The sequence below is a fragment of the Felis catus genome, chromosome C1 (assembly GCF_018350175.1).
Source record: "Felis catus isolate Fca126 chromosome C1, F.catus_Fca126_mat1.0, whole genome shotgun sequence".
In the NCBI taxonomy this organism is placed as follows: Eukaryota; Metazoa; Chordata; class Mammalia; order Carnivora; family Felidae; genus Felis; species Felis catus.
This window is the reverse complement of record NC_058375.1, coordinates 125,339,517-125,345,516: the sequence shown is the minus strand read 5'-3', so window position 1 is coordinate 125,345,516 and position 6,000 is coordinate 125,339,517. Positions and strand designations below refer to the sequence as shown.

Sequence of the window (6,000 nt, the reverse complement as noted above, 5' to 3'; positions counted from 1 at the left end):
ACGGAAGGACACCATTTTACTGAAAGAAACCAGTCCAGGGTCATACAGCTGGTAAGCAGCACAGCTGGATCTCAAACTCTAGGCTCCTGGCCCTGTCCCCAGGGGCCACAAAGGGCTCTCCAGATGGGAAGCTGATACTGGCTTTGGGGACACTACTTTACCTCCATGAATGATCTCACCTGTTTGAGGCCCCCAGTCTCTGTTCACTGCTGCTTCTTTCCCTGATCCCTGCTCCAGTTATAATTGGGGTGGCCCTGGCCACCTGCTAGGCCCTCCCTGCCCAGCACACCTAGTGCTGCCAACAATATGGGTGTTGTCTCAGGGCTCCCAGGAGATAAGCTGATGAAGTATTTCTCTTAAAATGCTCTCATTCCTGCAGATCCCAGGAGATCCCATGAGATCCCATGAGAGTCACCTTGGATTATTCCTCCTCTGGGATGCATAATGTAAAGTCCATCCTAATGGGTAGGAGGGTCATATAGACAAGTGACAGATCGACCACTATTTGGGGTATTAAAAGGTCTAGGTCAGTTAGAGATGATTTGGGGACCAGACAATCTTCTTACACCAATATTTCAGGATATTCCAGGTCTGGAGACATATTTGATATAATTTTATCATGCTCATACCATTCAGTCAAATATAGCTCTTTTTCTTTGGGATTTCTTTATTCATATTTATGAAGGTACTTCTCAATTACTAAACATACGGGAATTTCTAGTTAGGTTTTTAGCAGCTATTTCTAGCACATTAAATTACCAAAAGATATTCTGTGTGTTTCATTCCTCTGGAATATATTGAAATTTCACGGATGGCCAAAATAGTGTGAATTTTTGTATCTGCATCCTATGTGCTTAAAGTTAATGTGTCCTCAACAGTGTTATATGTAGATGTGGACACATAAATGGATATTGCTGTAGGATTTAGATGGTTGCTATCAAGATCTATATCTTATGTATGTTCTATCTTCTTTGGGTTATTTAGAGAGGGTTGAAGATGCTCACTCTGCTTATGTATTTCGTTGGAGTTCTGAAAGGAGGAGAGAGCTCCAAGAAGAGGGGAAAGGGACCTGGGTTGGGAGGGACCAGAAACCAGAAGGTCTGCCAGTGTTCCAGAGAGCAACAGTCATTGGGATGGCACATGGTGATGTGGCAGGTGAGAAGTGGCTTTTTAAAAAATTAAGTCACGCTGGGTGTCTGTGTTGATCTCCCAGGGGTGAAGGCAGCTGATTGGTTGAGAGAGAGAGAGTATAAATGTTACAGGCTGTTAAAGCAATGCTCAGGGAGTTGAAGGCTTGAAGATAGATGGATCCTCCTCTGCTCCAGCTGCTACTTGTGTCCTGCTCACCTAGTGATTTGTTGACCTGCTGACCAACTAACCTGTCTGAACCCCCCTTCCTCCACTCAAGAACTTGATCTGATCTTGGTACTGTCCCTCACCCCCTTCTTCTCCTGACACACACACCCTCCCCAATCCCACCTTTACTGAAACACCACCTCCAGCCCCAATTATCACCCCACTCCATTCCCACCCCCACTTCCTCCCTGGTGCCCTGGTGCCCCCTGATAACAACCAGGACACGAAGGTGCAGAGGGTGTTTTTCTGTCTACTCATGCTCTGGTGTCCTAGTTACTCAAACCCAAATGTGAGTAAACATGAGACATAGGTGGATTCTTCCTTCCTATTGGGTTCATTCATACTGTGGTTAAACAACAGTTTTTTCATGGGGTTCTTGATGGGAACTTCAGAAGAACTTCAGTTCTTCCTGAAGACTGAAGACCACAGTCCAGGTTTCTCCACAGCTGTCCACATCCAGTTCTGGGTTCGGTTTGTGCTGCTTTGTCCAAAAAGATCATCATTGACAGGATGGAAACCTAAAAACAGTATATTTATAGTGTCAACAAGGAAGGATTTATTAAGATACTAAAAGCCACTGAGATCTTCGTCTTTAATAGGGGCTTATATGATATGTGAATTATATCTCATTAAAATTGTTTTCAAAAATGTAAGAAACTTATTTAATATCATCTATGGATATTAGATTGACTCATGGAAGCCCTGTCAAGATCCTGATTCAAGCCTTGTAAGTTTAGGGTCCATCTTAGATGTGATTTGTTTTCCTGTCAGCACACTGTTCATATTTGTGAAGTTTGCTAGCCCTGGGAACAGTGGTATCTGAAGCATTGGTGTTCACACTAGAGGGTTAAAAAGTGAAATGTCCTTTGTGCTCTGTGCTTCCTTGTTTGTTGACTTCTAAGAACTTCTGATCAGCCCATTCTTTGTGGTTTTGGAGGCTGCCCCTAGGGACTCTGTCCCATAACATTGATGGGAGTTCTGAGCAGCCCAGCAGAAACTAGCTGCATCCTGCTGGGACATGTACAATAGGAAAATCACTAGGAGCCACATGATCAGGAAGTGAAGGAATTTGTCCTTTCTTTAACCATGTATGTGCAGAGGGTTGATTTACCCAAAGCAAAAAGTTCCCAAATGTCTTTAGGATTATTCGAATATAAAGATATACCTAGATCCCGATGTGAATGTTTCACTTACTTATGAAAAGGCAAACCTATAGGGTACCTGGGTGGCTCAATCAGTTAAGTGTGTGACTCTTGATTTTGGCTCATGTCATGATCTCACGGTTTGTGAGATCGAGCCCCATGTTGGGCTTTTCACTGACAGCTCAGAGCCTGCTTGGGACTCTTTATGTCCCTCTCTCTCTGCCCCTCCCCCACTTGCATGGTCCCTCTTTCTCAAAAAATACATAAATATTTTTAAACATCAAAATCTGTACCCCCCAGGGGAGAGAGACAGGGAATACCTATAGAAATAAGTAGATTTCTTTAGATTGGCAGGCACCAGATTCATAGAGCTGGATCTGGAAAGCCCCAGTAGTCTGGAACAACCCTTGTATTGAGGCAGAATCATCCCCCATGAATAACTCTAGTCAAAATAGAATCTATTCTGTTTCTTTTGAGACTACAAAGGAGGAAATTTCTTGGTCGTCTTTATTAGAATTTTCCTTCTCTACCTGGGTTGCATCTCATAGATCAGTTCAGCTCTCTCTCCTACCTCATCTCTGAGTTTTGCATAAACTAACTTTTGTTGTATTTCCCACCTGCCCCTGTTAATGGCCATTGTCTGTGAGAACGTAGTGAAGAGACTGTACAGCAACATGCAGAAGAATGAAACTGGACCACTTTCTTACACCATACTCAAAAATAAACTCAAAATGAATGAAATACCTACATGTGAGACAGGAAACCATCAAAACCATAGAGGAGAAAACAGGCAACAACCTCTTTGACCTCAGCCACAGCAATTTCTTGCTCCACACATCTCTGAAGGCAAGGGAAATAGGAGCAAAAATGAACAATTGGGACCTCATGAAGATAAAAAGCTTCTGCACTGCAAAGGAAACAATCAACAAAACTAAAAGGCAACTGACACAATGGGAGAAGATATTTGCAAATGACAGATAAAGAGTTAGTATCCAAAATCTATAAAAGACTTACCAAACTCAACACCCAAAAAGAAATAATCTAGTGAAGAAATGGGCAGAAGACATGAATAGACACTTCTCCAAAGAAGACATCCGGATGGCCGACAGACACTGCGCAACATCACTCATCATCAGGGAAATACAAATCAAAACCACACTGAGATACCACCCACCAGTCAGAGTGGCTAAAACTGACAACTCAGGAAACAGATGTTGGCGAGAATGTGGAGAAACAGGAACCCTCTTGCATTATCAGTGGGAATGCAAACTGGTGCAGCCACTCTGGAAGACAGTGTGGAGGTTCCTCAAAAAATTAAAAATAGAACCACCCTATGACCCAGCAATAGCGCTACTAGGAATTTATCCAAATGATACAGGAGAGCTGATTCATAGGGGCACATATACCCTTTATACCATTTACAGCAATGCTTTCAACAATAGCCAAATTATGGAAAGAGCCCAAATGTCCATCAACTGATGAATGCATAAAGATGTGGATTATACATACAAGAGAAAACTACTTGGCAATGAGAAAGAATGAAATCCTGCCATTTGCAACAACATGGATGGAATTGGAGGGTATAGTCAGAGACAGATTATCATGTTTTCACTCACATGCAGAACTTGAGAAACTTAATGGAAGACCATGGGGTAAGAGAAGAGGAAAAAATAGTTTCAGAGAGGGAGGCAAACCATAAGAGATTCTTGAATATGGAAAACAAACAGGGTTGATGGGGGGGGGTGATGGGAGAGGGAGGAAATGGATGATGGGCATTGAGGAGGGCCCTTGTTGGGATGAGCACTGGGTGTTGTATATATGCTATGAATCACGGAATCTACCCCCCAAACCAAGAGCACACTGTATACACTGTATGTTAGCTAACTTGACAATAATTTTTTTTTTTAAAAAAGGAGTCAATTACTAATATTAGCAGCTAGACAGCTGCCAGATGTTTCAAGAGTACCCAAGACTGAGGATGGTTTACATTCATATCAATATGGCCCATTTTTGGTGCATTTGATCCCCATGATCATTGTGCTGACAGCCCCTGCTCTCTTTCAGACAGTGGCCACTCAAAGACGGTGTACATTTCCAATCAGCACACATTTTAGTGACCTCAGTTCTGAGAGCTGAAGAAACAAATGGTACACATTGTGGAGGCTACTTTCTAGAAAGGTTCAGTTGCACAAAATTACAGCTTCGTATGTGAATTCGTGTGAATTGCATTGTGTGTGTGTTTGCTCCTAAAATACTGGTAAGTCTAGTTTTTGTAAAATGATATGTGTTCTTTTGTTTTGATGACCATATCCAGGACTTTTGTATTCTTTTAGAAATTAATTTTCATAGTTGTTATTTATTGATTTAGGTACAATACTGTGAAATAGGAATGTGAATTCCTTTCATTGGCTATTTGACGGGTGTATTCAGAGGAACTTAAAATCTCGTAGATATCATCAGAATATACAAGATCATCTGATTATGCAAATCTTTATTTACTTCAGAAATCTGACATTTTGGGCTATGATTTGGTATCAAACATTAAAAGAAAATGTTAATGGGTTTAGGAAGTGAAAAAGAAGTATAATTTGCTTGGAATAATAATCTCATATTTATAATAGCAACTACCCATCTCTCTCAGTTATATCCCTATCTGTAAACATCTATCTGTCTAACATTCTCATTTGTATCTCTAGTACATTTTTTATTGTTACTTTCTCCTATTCTTCCAAAAATTTTGGGCATATTTTTGGGGATATTTCAAAGGAGTTTATTTAGGTACTTTAAGAATGTACAATAGAAGTCATTGACTTCTTATCTACCATATGTTTGCATTACATATTTTTCTATTTTAAGTTTGTTTATAAATTCTTAAGTTAACTATTTAGAAAGTATTTGGAATGTGTTTGTCAGCAAAATAAAATCCCTAAGTGTTGCCTGTTAGAGTTTTCCTATAGCTTCAGTGTGGTGTAATTTATGTATAGTAACACCTTTTTAAAGGAAATGATTTGTTGATATTTGACATATGTAAGGAGTAATGAAGCTATCACCACAGTAAGAGAGTAAACACACTCCATCACTCCCAAAAGTTTGCTCCTGCTGCTTTCTAAGCCGTCTGTCCTCCTCCTTTGAGGAGGCATTTGAAAGTCTCCTGGAGATTGGTTGAGAGTTTGTAAAGATGATTCTTTGTGACAGATATATTGTAAATGTCTTTGATGGATTCCTTGTTGTCTCCAATGTTATTTCAGCTTCTCCATATTTTAGCATACCATTTCTCTCTTGGCTCTGATGTGTTTGGAATTCTGTGGAATCATAACATTATTACTGCCTCCCTGGGAATTTGTGCATTTCTAATTTACCTCTTCAGAACTGTACTTGCTGTGAGTATACTAAAGTACCTTATATTTTTTAAATCATAAATAAGCAGAAAATTTTATACTCACTGTGCCTTTATATGCACTCAGTATTACAAATTTCCCTCTAATCTGTTCAATTGTCACTA

At 40.2% G+C, this 6,000-nt stretch overlaps 1 long non-coding RNA gene across 1 annotated transcript in view; it reads right to left on the bottom strand.

Moving 5' to 3' along the window:
* Positions 1-643: 643 nt before the first annotated feature.
* The window catches only part of LOC111561841, a 49,278-nt gene continuing 43,921 nt past the window's right edge, over positions 644-6,000 (bottom strand). Inside the window, exon 3 of the long non-coding RNA XR_002744775.2 lies at positions 644-1,874. This is a non-coding gene — a long non-coding RNA (uncharacterized LOC111561841). The remainder of the gene's footprint in view (positions 1,875-6,000) is intronic.